This window comes from Narcine bancroftii, chromosome 2, assembly GCF_036971445.1.
Source record: "Narcine bancroftii isolate sNarBan1 chromosome 2, sNarBan1.hap1, whole genome shotgun sequence".
Taxonomy (NCBI): Eukaryota; Metazoa; Chordata; class Chondrichthyes; order Torpediniformes; family Narcinidae; genus Narcine; species Narcine bancroftii.
Window position 1 is genome coordinate 49,878,719 of NC_091470.1, and position 15,718 is coordinate 49,894,436.

Below are 15,718 nucleotides of genomic sequence, written 5' to 3' on the forward strand. Positions count from 1 at the left end.
TCAGTAAAAAGAAGATTTGATCCTGGGAAAACAGGAATTGTATTCTCCTTTTAACAGGAGGTACATTGATGGCTCAAAAGATGGTCACTTCTATTTAAAGAATATCTCTCAGGACACCTCATCAAAAATTGTGAATAAAGAGGCATGAAGATATGAATTTTAAAAGCACTTTATAATTAATCCTGACTGAGAATTTAAGACTTTCAAGCAAGACTAAAATGATGTTGAAGTTTTAAAAATAGATTTTTCACACACACACACACACACACACACACACACACAAATTTTACATACATGCATAGTGGGGTTAAGTTTAGAGTTAAGTAAGAAATGTATGTTATTGATAGTTTAAGAAAAACTATTATTTTGAATTTACCATTGTCTGGTGAATTTTCCATTGCTGTTCCTTTGTTAGTTCTAATAAAGTCCCTTTAGTCCCAAACAAAAATTAAAAGGGTTGTTAGTTTGTAACAACTTCTCAATGAAGCACTAAGTCATAAAGACAGCCAATGTCATAAAGAACTCTCCCATTACCCAGGCCACAATTTCTTCTCACTGCTACCTTTGGGAAGAAGGTAAATAAGCTTGAAGACCATCAACTTCTAGGTTCATGAACAGTTTCTTTCCTGACTCTTGTACCTCCCCTTATTACACTAATTATAGACTGCTCCAAAACCACAAGGACTGTCTGCATTATTTTTTTTCTTGCAACTAATAACTGAATGTGTATTATCTATTTTTTGTATTTAATACCTCTTCTTCAATGCATACCATTTAGTTGATTCTTTATTGAAGTTTGGCTACATATGTACATTGTACAAAGTATATGTCAATAAATTCATCATCATTACCCCTTTTTGCCTCCTGTGGTTTTAATTTAATACAGAAATTTCTATCCTAAAGACTATCATATCTTGGTGTATGAGAAAGGCAGAGGCTGATTTACATTCTTCAGGAGGCCATTTTCTTCAAACCTGTTGAGAATACACTTGCAAATATAGCCCTTTCAGAGATCAATCAAAATGGCATCTACCAAAGATAAGCATGCTTATCCCTGCTGGATTGGATAAGAGCAAACAAGCATCATGTGATTACTCAAATTATATATACTATAACATTCCCTCACAGCTTAATTCAACATTAAGTAAGGTAATCATTCCAATACACTGGAGAACTCCTTCCTCTTGAGGTAGTACAGGGTCTTATAGATTTCACTGGTGAACTTATAGGTACTCACAGGCACAATGTTCAGATGATCTACCTTCAACTCCTGTCCTTATATTCCTTCATCAGTAGTTGAAGGCAATTGAGACCATTTGTGTTTCTATGGTATTTTCTTGCTTTGAAACAATTATATATTCATATGTTTTTAAGTTCAAAGCCTACCTTGGAATTCATGAAAAACTATTTGAGGCACTGGCTTCATTTCATGATTCAGGGAAATCAGGTGTTTGTGGTCTGTCAACAAGGTGAAATGATGGCCGTAAATGGAACTGCAAATATGACATTCCTTTTTACTCCTTTTTCTTCTGCCGCTGTCAGCATTCTCAACATTATTGGTTGTTCAGAATCATCTTCCATCCAACGGGACAAAACAGTGGCAGTGGCTCTCAACCTTTTTCTTTCCACTCACATACCACTTTAAGTAATCCCTATGCCATCGGTTCTCTGTGAATAGTAAGGATTGCTTAAGGTGGTATGTGAGTAGGAAGAGAAAGTTGAAAATCACTGCTCTAGACCTAATTGTTACTGAAATATTTTATCATTGGCCCATTTCCTTTGGAGTTATGAAACCATGCACATAACGAGTCAATTAGGTACAATTAAAACAGTGGTTTTCAAACTTTTTTTTCCACCCACATACCACCTTAATCAATCCCTTACTATTCACAGAGCACCAATGGCACCAATAAAAGAGAAGGGATGCCAATGAACAAAATTGATTATTCAGAATTAAAAAAAATACCCTTTAAATGGCAATCACAGGCGATACGTTACCTTGGTATCAAAATAGATAACAACCTAAAACATTATACAAATTAAATTATGAACCATTAATTAAAAAAAATACAGGAAGATCTAGAGAAATGGAAAGAACTACTGTTAATTTTAATAGGAAGAGTAAACTGTATTAAGATGAATGTGTTCCCATGAGTGCAATATTTATTCCAAATGTCACCAATCCCCCTGACAGAGAAATAGTTTGCAGAACTGAAGAAAATAATAAGGAATTTTTTATGGAAAGGTAAGAAATCAAGAATAGAAAAATTAACTTGGAGTTACAAACAAGGAGGGTTACAGCTACCAAACTTCAAAAATTACTACGGCAGCACAATTAAGGTACTTATCAGATTTTTATCAGAGAGGAGAAAAACCGGACTGAACTAAAATAGAATTAGACAAATTGGGAGAAAATATCGTAGAACACATACTTTATAAATGGGATGAAGAATTGATGCAAAATAACAATTCACCAGTACTACATCACATACTTAAATTATGGGAAAAAATACACCTGGAAGAAAAGAAGATAAATGATCAAATACCAAAAATGATATTAACACAAATTAATCCCCTTTACAATAGACAATTTATTTTTCAAGGAATGGGATAGAAAAAGAATCAAGAAAATAGAAGATTGCTTTTTGGGAACTAATTTATTAACATTTGAGCAATTAAAAGATAAATATGGAATAACATAAAGTACAATATTTACATATTTCCAATTGAAAACTTACCTAAAAGATATATTGGGAAATAGCTTGAGATTACCAGAAAGTAACAACTATGGATATTTAATCACAGACACAATGATAATTAAAAAATTCATTACAAACATGTCCATCAAATTATAATATAAAGAAGAAAATGAAATAAAGTATAAACTGAAACAAAGTTGGGAAAAAGATTTAAAGACAGAGATATAGAATGAAACATGGGAGAAGTTATGTACAGGAACAATGAGGAACATGATAAATAGTAGATTATGTATGATTCAATATAACTGGCGACACAGATTATACACTACTCCTCAGAAATTGAAAGAATGGTACCCAACAGCTTCGGATAGATGTTTTCATTGCAAAAAATAGATTGGAACAACATTACGTGCAATTTGGACATGCTCAAAAGTAAAATTGTTCTGGGAAGATCTAAACCTAATATTAAACAAAATCACAAAAAATAATATACCAAAAGATCCAAATTTTTTTCTGTTAAATAATATAAAAGACAAAAAATTAGGATTAAAATTAGACAAAGCCCAAATAAAATTTATAATGATAGCACTAGCAGTAGCCAAAAAATGTATTATGACAACCTAGAAATTGGAAACAAACCTTAAAATACAACAGTGCTATACAGAAATAAACAAGTGCATTCCATTAGAAAAAATTACATACAATCTGAAAGACAAGTGTACATCATTTGAACAAATTTTGGAACCATACATAAAATATGTCAGAGAATGCCGACCACAAACCTCCATCTCGTAAAACAACACAATTATCAGCAATAATAAGATTTAAATACGTGAAAGTAGATGATACAATTTTTTTCTTTTTTTTTATTATTTCTTTGTTTTGAGTGTTTTATCATTTATTGATTTTTGATGAGGGTGGGGAAGGGGAGAGCAGAAGTGGGGGGAAAAGAAAAAATGTCACTATGTAAATATTGTTGATCATTTGTGGATGTTGTTATTGATATAACTCATAGTGCAAATTTTTAAAAAATTTTTTAAAAAACCTTGGCAAACCTCTACAGATGTGAACTGGCTGTGTTACAGCTTGGTATGAGGGTACCAATAAATCTGAACAGAAAGTCCTGCAATAGGTAGTGGACACAGCCCAGTACATCAACTCTCCCCACCAGTGAGAAAACCTACATGGAAAGCTGCTGTCGGAGGGCAGCAACAATCATCCAGGGTCCACACCACCCAGGACATGCTCTGATCTCGCTGCTGCCATCAGAAAAGACTTGCATCAGCAGGTTCATGAACACTTGCTGCTCCTCCACTTATCAGTCTCCTGAACAACAAAACTCAATCAGAGACTCATTTAAGGACATCTACTTTGCACATTATTTATTATTGAATATTAATTTTCAGCATTGCGTAGTCAGTTTGTTTACATTTCTCTCTTACATGTATACAAATCTTTCTTGAGTACAGTTTTTTGCACTACTGATAATTAGAAAGTTTGCCTGGTCTGAAGGAAAAAGGTTCTCAGGGTTGAATGTGATGTCATGTACATTATGTACTCTGACAATAAATCTGAACTTTGAAATGTGTGTGTTTTTGATAACATGAAAGGCTATAAATCACTCCTCTAACACTATCAGTTGATAGTCATATCCCTTCATCAACCTCCTGAGCTGCTGCATCCCAGTCAAAACTACAAATAAGCCTTCTTTTCTCAGGATGTGATACAGTTCCAAGGATGAGTTTACAACAACATTAAAAAGTAGGACAGGAGTTGGCCTTATGGCCCTTCAAGTCGGCTCCACTATTCATTGAGGTCACACCAAATCTTATAGCTTGGTAGCATTGTCCAGTTTTAACCCCTTTTTCCTTGATTCTCTCAAGCCCCAGAAATCTATTGATCTATATTTTTGGTAGATAATTAATATTTAGTCCCCACAGCCAGACGTTTGATAATAACTTGTGAACAACAGGGCTGAATCACCCTTCACTCTTGTTCTTCACACATCACAGCCAAATGGTTTCCTTTTGTGTCATCATAAGTATGAAATAAGACATGCTGAATATAAATATTCTTTTCTAACTATTCCATTATTACACCCTACATTATAGATTCTAGCATTTTGCTGATCATCAAATAACATTCAAATTTAAATCGCCACAATTCCTGATGGATTTATTATACTTCAACAAACACAAAATGGGTGCTGTCCATTGAGGCTATTTACCAGGTTGAATTAATCTCTCTCAGAAGTCTCACATTTTCATGGTTGAGGAACCATAGTGGAGTATTGAAATGAATATCAATTTTGGCTTTCAACGTAGCCAATTCATCTTTGAAAACAGAAAGTGTTGGAAACACTTAGCAGGTCTGGCAAGGTCTAGAGGAAGAGAAATAGTTAATGTTTCAGGTCTGAGATCCTTAATCAAATCCAGTAAAGAGAGAAAACAGCATTAGTCGCTTTCAGGTGCATTCTCCAGCAAGAATGCGCCTGCAGAAGCGGATTCAGACCTGTGGAATGGTCGTTCAGGTGGCAGCGCTAATGGTCACTAGAAAGGGACAGCTGCATGGGAGGCGCCTCAGAGCGCACTCCGGCTCCAGTCCCTTCGGGATGTCAGGGCTAGGGCGGCTGCCGCAGGACGTCAGGACTGGGGCGGCTGGCGTGGGATGTCAAACTCATTGACTACTATTGGAGGCAATTTTCGTAAAACTGAAAAATCCATTATAAACCCATAATCTTTTCTTTGTAAAAGCAAATACGAGTTTCTTCGTATAAACGAATTAATTCGTAAAGCGGGGTTTACCTGTGCAATGATATTTTACAACACATTATTCATATCAAAATTTAAGAATCAAATGCTGAAATCAAATATAAAAAAAATGAAATCAAATCCTTAGCAAGATGATACAAAAGATCAGAGGATGTAGAATAATTGAGGGAAGAGTTGAAAAAACTGCAAGGGTAAAAAGACCCTGCTGGGAGTTGTGTAATACAGTATGTCACAAAATAGCAGCCAGGTTGTGATGTACAGATTATAACTGGAGTTAGAGAGGGGATGTAAGAAAGGCAATGTTATTGTGGTCATGGGGGACTTCAATATGCAGGTACACTGGGAAAATCAGGTTGGTGCTGGATCCCAAGAGAAGAAATTTGTTGAATGCTAATGAGATGCCTCTTTAGAGCAGCCTGTCATTGAGCCCACGAGAGAAAAGGCAGTTCTGGATTTGTGGTCAAAGTTCATAGTTCAGATTTATTGTCAGAATACATATATGACATCACATACAACCCTGAGATTCCTTTTTCCTCCAGGCCAGGCAGAATTTCTACTTATCAGTAGTGTAACAAACTGTATTCAGGAAAAGATATATATACAAAAGAAAGAAATGTAAATAAAGAAAAGTGCAATCAAACTGTGCAATACAGAAAATAAATATTCAATAATAAAATAAGATGATCTTGCAAAAGTACAGCAAAATTGAGTACACATCCTGATGGTGCACACACACATCAAACAAATAAGATATAAAAACAATAACACAATAAAACAATACAATATTCAATGTTTGGTAGTGTTCAGATCACGTATGGTTCTGGGGTAAAAACTGTTTTAAAGTCTGTTTGTCCATTATTTAATGGACCTGAAACATCTATCAGAGGGAAGCAGGTCAAACAGATGATGACCAAGATGGTAAGGATCTTTCTGGATGTTGGCTGCTCTACTGAGGCATTGAGAGCTGAATAAATCCTCCAAAGTGTGCAGTAAGCAGCCGATAATCTACTCGTGACCCTCTGAAGGTCTCTCTTGTCTGCTGCTGAGCAGTTGGAAAGCCACGTAGGAATGCAGTAGGCCAGCACACTCTCAATGGAGCAGTGATGGAATGGTAGCAGCAGTTTCTCCTGCAGTTTGATTTTCTGAAGAATCCTCAGGACATGGAGTCGTTGTTGTGCCTTTTTAACCAATGCGATGGTATGCATACCTAGAAACCCAAAAACAGCGACCCTTTGATGATATAATGGGTATGGAAATGTACTTTTCCTCCCAAAGTCTATTATGTTCTTTTGTTTTTGAGCAAAGTAAGAGTCCTTAAATGAGTTTGTTGCTCAGGAGTCTGATGGAGGGATAGCAATTGTTCCTGAACCTGGTGGTATGAATCTTGTGGCATCTATTCCTCTTTCCTGATAGCAGCAGTGAATACAGAACATGTCCTAGGTGGTGTGGATCTTTGATGATTTTGGCTGTTCTCCTGCAGTAGTGTTCCTTGTAAATATTCTCGAAGGTAGGAGAGTTTTTCCTGGGATGTGTCCACTACATTTTGTAGGACTTTCCACTCAGAGGTATTGGTGCCGCATTACAAGACCTGATGCAGCAGAGTTTCCACCACATATCTGTAGATGTTTGCCAAGGTTTTAGTTATCATACCAAACCTCTTCAAACTCCTGAGCAAGTACAAGTGCTGACATGCTTTCTTCCTGATAACATTAGTATGTTGGGTCATCTGATAGTGAGTCCCAGGAATTTAAATTTGCTCACCCTCTCCACCTTTGATTGTCTGACCTTTCCCTCATAAAGTCCACAATCAGCTCTTTGGTTTTGGTGACATTGTGTGCAAGGTTGTTGTTAGTGCACCATTCAGCCAATTTTTAAAAATTCCCTCCTCTATCCTGACTCATCACCCCTTTTATATAACCTTTACCCTGGTATCATTAGCACACTTGTAGACCAGTGGGATGAGTGGAATTATGTTTTGGCAAAGACTAGAAGGGCCGGATAGCCTGTTTTCTGTGCTGTAGTGTTCTATGGTTTTATGGATTAGGATCTGGAGGTGAGGAAATCCAGGATCCAATTGCAGAGAGCTTTGGATAGGTTGGGAGAATGAGCAAAAAAGAGGTAGATGAAATACATATGAAGAAGCAATTTGATAAAGGAATAAAGGTGTGGACAATTTTCTAATTGGGGAGAGAATTCAGATGGTGGAGATCCAAAAGGACTTGAGAGTCCTTGTGCAGGATTCCTTAAAGGTTAACTTGAAGGTGAGTCAGTAGTAAGGAAGACAAATGCAATGTTTGCATCCATTTTGAGAAGACCAGAATACAAAAGCATGGATGCTTTATGAGGTATTGGTCAGACCACATTTGGAGTATTATGAGGAGTTTGTTCAACCTCATCTCTCTCTTCATTTCTCTTTCCATGTTTCTATTTAGAAAAAAAAAAGTTTCTCATCAATCTCACCCAACTTCACGACCTATTTTTCTCTTTGCCAATGTGTTTTGTCTTAACGTGTAAAAAAGTGGAGACTGTTTTCAATTGTCTATAGCAGATGAGCAGAAGAACTTTAGCAAACCTTTTCTTCCTTTTTTTGCACAAGTTCTTCAATATTATGATAGATGGGATGAAACTATTTGGTGAACTTAAGTCAAGAATAAATTGTTAAGTGATTTGGCTTCAAAAAGATTATCTTTATGATTTGAGTTACAGTCAAAAATCCACTTGATTCAACCAATTACAGAGTTCACTTGTGAATAAAAACCTAATATATGTAAAATTGGAATCTGTGTTTTAAGAGGGAACAGAATGAGTTTGAATGAGCATTTCCCCTGTGATCAAGGGATCTTTCAGAACATCTGCGGGACAGACTGCATCTTGGTTTAACATCTTATCTGAAATGCAGCGTGGAGAAGTAGACCAATTCTGATGTACTGCACTGAGGTGTCATCTGCAATTATGTGCTCATATCCTAGAATGAGTTTTGAATTCACAGTTTTCTGACTCAGAGGCAAGAGTGTTCCCAAAATGTTATGCTTGTCAGCTAGCATAAACAACTATCATAGAGTAGGATACTGCCCATCTCTAAACAAGAATAGTTAAACCTTTAATAGATCAAGTTTATTCTCATCGGCAGATTCATTTCTTAGATATCTCTGTCACTCTGTGGATCTGCCAGGGAGGGAAGTCATGGGCGTATGATTAAGACAGTGGTGAAATTCCCACTGCCCGTCCCCATCAATGTTATTTTGGGAGGTGCCTTGAAACAGACAGTCCCACTGAGATCTTCTTCAATGCAGTTTGTTGTATCACAGGGAAACCACAAGCCATTTAATCTAGTACATTAAAAAAAGTCCTGGAGAAACTCAACAGGTCACCTGCTGAGTTTCTCCAGCACATTTTGTCTACTGCACTAGACCACTGTATCTGTATTTTCTTGTTTACAGCCATTTAAGCTTGGTCCACTGGTACCTGTGGATTAGGGATGGATACAGGAGACGGGGTGAAGAGATGTAGTCAAGGTAACTGTGGGAGTTGGTAGGTTTGTAGAAAATACCAGTTGAGTTTGTCTCCTGAGAAAGAGTCACAGAGATAGTAAAATATAACAGAAAAAGAAAGACGTTTTAAAATGTTTTCATGTTTCAAAAACATTTTCTTGGTTGCTCTCTGGTAGCTGCTTCCTTTTTATCTCAATATTCTTATAAAAACACAATTCATGTCATTGAGTCATAAGTAGAAAATAAAACAGATAAACTCTAAATAAGATCGGGTCTGACTCTTCCAATTACTGTTTCTTATTAACAGTGACATGAATAAAGAAACGGTTTCTTTTTGATAGTGCAGTTTTAAAACATTAGAAGACAAATAGTTTTAAAGGTTTTAAACAACAAACTATATATTTCAAATCTTAGTAATGGGGATAACATAATTTTAAACACAATTGCTCCTACGTATTGATTCTATATTTCTGATCAAAAGTTTGATGCAACTTCTAACTTCCTAATTTAAGTCTTAGGAGGACAAGGGATATGCAGATTTAATTTTTTGGCCGCCCACCTCATTTTAGATGTAGAAATAGTGTCAGAAGAATGACTCTTTTTGCTCTGCTGGATTAGATTTCAGTTACAAGCTGCTATTTTGGAAGCAGAAAACCAAGCAGACAAATTGCTAAACTGACTTTTAAAACTACACTAGACAACAATTTTTTCAAAAGGTTTGCTTCCTGAAAAAATTTGGGGATTACAATAGACAACTTCAAGTTGAACGTGAAGATTATTTTAGATTTTCTGTATCACGTAGGAAGTTGGAGAAACATTAGATTAATATTTATTGAATTTAGCATGTTTAACCATGTAATAATGCTGACACATTGCATTAGTTCAACTGATCTAAGAATGTATTGCAGCTGATTTTCAATTGTACTCAGTATCTGATGCCTCTCATGTCAGAGTCCAACAATAATTGGCAATCGTTGCCCTGATACCACTTTTCCATGGTTGTAATGTCCTGGTGAAAACTTTCATCATGTTCATCACTGACTGGACCAAGATCAGTAGGAAAGACGTCCAAGTGCGAACGCAGAAAATACACTGCATAGTTTTGTATGAAATACAAATGCTTGAAATAGACTTAAAATATGACACAAAATCACAAAAGTAGGTTATTTATAAAAAACAGTACATGATAGGAGAATTTCAAGATTAATTTTGTGATCAACAGTCCAAAATCCATAAACATAACATAATATAACAATTACAGCACGGAAACAGGCCATTAGGCCCTTCTAGTCCGCACCGAACCAAACACCCCTTTCTAGTCCCACCTCCCTGCACAATGCCCAATAACATAACATAACAATTACAGCACGGAAACAGGCCATCTAAAAGTATTCAGGAAGCAAAATCTTAATTGCGCAGTGTCAGGTAGTATATTGTGGCAAGTGCTGAAGCAATGGGAACCAGAAATCATAATTTCAATGGAGATTTTAAGATATAATTGTGGTGCGCTGTTAGCCAGAATCAGACACACACAAAGATAAAGACTGTACAACAGGCTTTAATCCACAAAGACTTCTACAGAGCCAGGCTGGCTGTGGCTGCAGCAACTCTGAGTGAGGCTTATATCCCGGAAGGTGATTGACACCCGACCGGGTGGGGCTTGATCCATTCAGGCCGACTGATTGACAGCCGGCCAGGTGTGGTCCTGTCCCCTTACACTCCTGCAAGTGCAAAGGTTGCCCCCTTCAGTAGGCCGGTGGTGTACCACCACAATAATTTCTGTTTTTCAATCCAGTGAAAGCAATTATTTAAGTTTCAAGTCATTTTCTTAGTTTGTTGACAAAAATTACAGCCTGCTACTATAGAAATGATCATGTTGATCATGTTTTTCCTCCTGCTCCTCCCTTCTTTCCACCTCATAATTTGGACATTCATGTTCATCAGCACAGTGATTTTGCCAGACTGTATATATCAGGTGCAATGCAAATCATTTTACCTTTTTGGGTTTTTAGAGTCACCTTTCTTTTATTGACAATTCCGTCACCTCCTTAGCTATGATTCACTGAGCAATCAAAGTCTTTGGGGTGCTCATTTTAAGTGGTGAAGTACCAAGTGCAGCTGGTAGCCAGTTATATCCAACTTCTAATGTACTGGAGGAACTTCCTCTGCAATTTTCCTTCCCAAATTTATGAACACCACACCTTTGCTGTCGATGAAATTAGTTCACTCAAAATTAAATAGAATTATGCACAACAGAAAAGCAGGAAATGGGCCAACTGATGATTAACTTCATGCCTATTCCTTTCTCAATCATTTTGTTTAATTAATCCTCCATAAGTGCATTTGTGTTCCTTGGCTCAACTTGTGTATTTAGGGCAGCTCAGTTAGCGTAGTGGTCAGCACAACACTATTGCAGCAACAGTGATCAGGACTGGGTTTCGTATCTCATGCTATCTGTAAGGAGGTAAAACATGAAAGTCTGCAGACACCATGGTTGTAAAAACAAAATTCTGGAGAAACTCAGCAGGTGAAACAGTGTACTTTATATAGCAAAGATAAAGACCTTGATGAAGGTCTCAAGGCCAAAACGTTGGTTCTGCGTCTTTATCTTTGTTACATAAACTACATTGTTTGACCAGCTGAGTTTCTTCAGCATTGTGTTCTTACTGTCTGTAAGGAGTTTGCATGCTCTCCCCAAATTTGCATGGGTTTCTTCTGGGTGCTCCAGTTTCCTCCCACCATTCAAAATCGTACTGGGGTGTAGGTTAAATTGGGTGTAATTGGGCAGTACAAGCTCATGGGCCAAAAGAGCCTTTTATTGTGCTGTATGTCTAAATTAATTTTTTTTTTAGAAAGTCCTTGCCAAAGTTTGAATCTGGATCACACTTAGTTGTGTTTGATGCTCATGAACCACAGCCAGCTGAGCATGAGGAGCATTGGAATGGTCACTCAGATCTTTCTCACTGATCCTCTCGGAAAAAAAGTTTGGAGCACAGTTACAAAAATGTGAATTAAGAATAGGAGTAGGGTACTGGACTCTTGAGAGTGTACCACAATTCCATGAGATTATGACTGATCTGTTGGCAATCTCAATTCTGCATTCTCACCTACTCCAGTCGCCTTTCACTCTGTTGTTCATCAGGTGTTTAGCTATATTTACCATTTAATGACGTGACATCCATCATCAGTTGAAAAATAGTGTTTCAAGGATTTATGATACACCGATAGGGAAAAAAATTAAGTTCATTTCCCTGAATTTAAAATACACTTATTTTTAAACAGCGACTTGTAGTTCCACCAGGGATGTTTTCACAAGTGATTTTGAAGTATGCAGGCAATGGGACTTGAAGTTCTATTCCTCTTTCTCCATTTTCTTTCTGGCCTTTCAACATATTGAATGATCAAACAGATTATTTAGTTATGTCTGACAACTGGCTTAGTGAAAGCTTTCTTGAACACAATAAGGGAGAGATTATATAGAACATATGTTGGTACTTAAACCCAAACTTTAGAACAGAACATTGAACATTACACCACAGTACAGGGCCTTCAGCTCGTCATATGGTGGTGATCCATACATGCCTATGAAAAAACCTAAACTCTGCCTACCTCATAACCCTCTATTTTTTTTTCATCCATGTGTCTATCTGAGAGTCTCTTAAATGCTCCAATTATTCCAACTTTCACCGCCGTCCAGGCACCCACAACTCTGTGCAAAAAACTGTACCCCTGATGTCTCCCCTAAACTTCACTTTGCTACTCCCACTGTGGGAAAAAAAGTGCTGGCTATCAACCTTATGTATGCCCCTCGAAAAAAAATTTAAAGTCACCTTTCATTCTTCTTTGCTCTAAAGAGAAAAGCCATAGCTCTGCTAACCTTTCCTCATAAGACATATTTTCCAATCCAGGCAATATCCCTGGAAAATCTCCTCTGCATCATCTCCATAGATTCCACATCCTTCCTGTGATGAGTTGACCAGAACTGAGCACAATATTCTAAGTTTGGTCTCACCAGAGAATTAGAGCTGTAACATTATCTCACAATTCCTGAACTCAGTCCCTTCATTATTGAAGCCCAGCATTCTATGGGGCTTCCATAGACCTTGTGAGATCTATGGATTTGGTCCCCTAGGTCCCTATATTCTTCCACATTGTTAAGTATTCTACTTGAAATATATTGGCACACAGTTTGATTAGTTTCCCCCCTCCCACTTTGAAATAGGGGTACTGTCGCAATCCATCCCAGCAGGGAAATTAATGTAATCAAAGAAGTGAGACAAGATGCAGGTGACATGTTTCTTTCAGTTTTGTTTTGTTTTTTTCATTTTCTTTTTAATTTAATTTAAATTGTATCAATGTAATTGAATTGACCGTACTTTAATTTGTACGAAGGTGGGGGAGTGGGGAGAATAAATACAAACTCTATATGTTACATAAATGTTAAAAAAAATGATTATATTGTTTGTTTGAATTTTTTGAGTCTATGAAAATTAAAATAAAATATTCAAAAAAGTGTGCTGCCATTAACCATGTACTCTGCCTTCAAATTTGACCCTCCAAAATGCATCACCTCACACTTATCCAGATTGAACTCCTTCTGCCACTTGTCTGCCCAACTTTGCATCCTGCCTATATCCTGTTCTAACCTATGACAACCTTCAAAATGATCTACAACACCTTCAAGCTTCGTTTTATCTGCAAACTTACTGACCCATCCCTCTACTTTTGCTTCCGGGCCAATTATAACTATCGCAAAGAATAGGGGTCCTAGAACAGATCCGCCCACTATTGCACTCTGCTTTCTTCAAGCAAGCCAATTCTGAACCCATACAGCCAGACAGCCAAGGTTTCATGGATCCCATGCCTCATGACTTTCTGAAGAGTCTCCCATGCGAGATCTTGTCAAATGCCTTACTAAAATCCATATCAACCACACCTAGACCAAATATACTGCCCTACCTTCATTATTTTCTTTTGTTACCTCCTCAAGAAACTGAATTAGGCTCGTGAAGCATGACTATCCCTTCACAAAGCCATGTTGACTATCCCTGAGAAGACTACTTTGCTAAATGCTTGTAAATCCTGTCTTCAAGCATCCTCTCCAATAGTTTGCCCTCTACTGATGTAAGACTCACTGATCTATAATTCCCAGGATTCTCTCTATTACCTATTTTTAAACAAGGGGACTACATTTGCCATTCTCCAATCCTCCAGCACCTCCCCTGTGGCCAAGGAGGATGCAAAGATCATTGTCAACACCCCAGCTATCTCTTCGCATAGCAACCTGTGTAATATCTTGTTCATTTCTGGGGTATTATCAATCCAAATACTTTGAAGAAGATCCAGTGTTCACAAGGAACAGAAGTAGGCTATTTGGCCCATCGAGTCTGCTCCACCATGAGCTCTAAACCATTTCCCATCTATTTCTAATTTCCAGTCTTTTCCCCATATCCCTTGATACCCTGACTAATTAGATACCTATCAATCTCCTCCTTAAACTCCCCCAATGATCGGGCCTCCACAGTAGTTTGCAGAAACCCATTCCATAGATCCACAACCAAGTACTTCCTCTATCTTAATATCAGCATGGTCCAGCACATAAGCTTATTCTATTCTAACCTTACATTGACCAATGTCTTTTTCACTGGTAAATAATGAAGCAAAATATTCATTTAAGACATCCCCAATTTCCTCCACCTTCAGGCACATGTGGCCTTCCTTGTTCTTAAGCAGACCTTCACTCTTATCATCCTTCATTTCTTCATGCATCCATAGAATGCCTTAGGGTTTTCCTTAATCCTACTTGCCAAGGCTTTCTCATGCCCCCTTCTAACTCTCCTAAGTCCTTTCTTAAATTCCTTCCTGGTTACCATATATTTCTCATGAGCCATTCCTATTTTTTGCTTCCTAAATCTTATGCATATTTCCTTTTTCCTCTTAACTAGCTGCCTCATCTGATTTATCAACCATTGGTTCCCTTTTCCTCCCATCTTTTCCCTGTCTCAGTGGGACAAACCTATGCAGAACTCCACACAAGCGGCCCCTAAAAATTCTCTACATTACGTCTGTGCTTTTTCCCAAGATCATCTGCTCCAAATTCTCTCTCCCTATTCTTGCCTCATTTCATTATAATGAACCCTTCCCCAATTAAACACTACCTTTTAGTTTGCTTTTATCCTTTGTCCATAGCTGTGCTCATAAAGTTTTGGCCACTATCACCAAACTGCTCCCCTACTGAGAGGTCTATTGCCTGACCAGGTTCATTACCTTCTCCTCTCATGGGCTGGACCACCTATTATGTCAGGAATCCTTCTTGGACACACTTAACAAATTATGCCCCTTGTATCCCTCTTGAAGTAAGGAAGTGCTGGTCAATATTTGGTAAGTTGAAGCCTCCCATGACAATAATCCTGTTATTTATGTGCCATTGCAAAATCTGCCTATTTATCTGTTCCTCAGTGTTCACCAGATTGGTTTCAGGGATGAAGGGGTTGACCTATGAGGAGAGACCGAATCGTCTAGGACTATACTCACTGGAATTTAGAAGAATGAGAGGAGATCTTATGGAAACATTTAACATTTTGAAAGGCATAGATAAAATTGAGGTAGATAAGCTGTTTCCATTGGTAGGGGAGACCAGAACTAGGGGACATAGCCTCAAGATTCAGGGTAGTAAATTTAGGACAGAGATGAGAAGGAACTGCTTTTCCCAGAGGGTGGTGGATCAATGGAATTTGCTGCCTGTTGAAGCAGTGAG